Source organism: Propithecus coquereli, unplaced genomic scaffold, assembly GCF_000956105.1.
Source record: "Propithecus coquereli isolate 6110/MARCELLA unplaced genomic scaffold, Pcoq_1.0 Scaffold276, whole genome shotgun sequence".
NCBI classification, from domain to species: domain Eukaryota; kingdom Metazoa; phylum Chordata; class Mammalia; order Primates; family Indriidae; genus Propithecus; species Propithecus coquereli.
Window position 1 is genome coordinate 297,224 of NW_012148352.1, and position 946 is coordinate 298,169.

Consider the following 946-nt stretch of genomic DNA (forward strand, 5'->3'; position numbering starts at 1 on the left):
ACACAATATTTGCCATAACATTTTTAAAGTCACCAGGAAAAAATACATACAAATATCTCAAAATTACTAAAACAACCACATTTTTGTAGGTTTATATGTTGTTTACATCAATGAGAAATATTATAAAAAAGAATAATAACAAGATATTCTTGGAAAAACACTCCTAAACTGTACTTTTCCTCTGTTCTCACACCACAACAATCATCAACACAAAAGAAGACTTCAGTGACTAAATGTGAGTTTTTCCCCACACGCTAAGCAGCAGACACCAGCTGAAAATGCATGACGCTTTTCGTCCTCTAATTCAAGTTTGACACTAGTCCTGGAAACCACCTTCCCTTCAGACACCAGTGGCAGGTCTAGGCTTCTGGAAATTCTGACCCACCAGCTTCAAGTTGGGGTTCCCCGACTCCCTCCCTGGATTTGATTAATTTGTTAGAGCAGTTCACAGAACTCAGGGAAACCGTTACTTATGTTTAATAGTTTATTATTAAAAAATTACAAAGGATACAGATGAAGAGATGTGCAGGGTGAGGTATGGGGAGGGGTGTGGAGATTCCATGTCCTCCCTGAGCATGCCACCTTCCAGGAACCTCCAGGGGTTCAGCTATCAGGACGGTCTCTGAACCCCATCCTCTTGGGGTTTTATGCACACCTGTGTGGAAATGGGATTAGCCTTCAGGGTATGGGGTCGGGGCCTTCTCTGGAATGAGGATCTTCTGACCCACTATCAGATTGGTGGGGGAAGAGTAGAGTACTGCACTGGGGCAGGTGAAGGTCGGAGAGATTCTGTTTCCTGAGGCTGCTCCTGAGGCCTCACACACCCAACGTTCTAACAAAGGGATACAGAAATCATGAGCCAGGAACTGTGGATGAAAACCCATATATACATATGTATATGTCATAACACCACAAATAGGAAAATAAAAAAGTCAGCATCTTATAC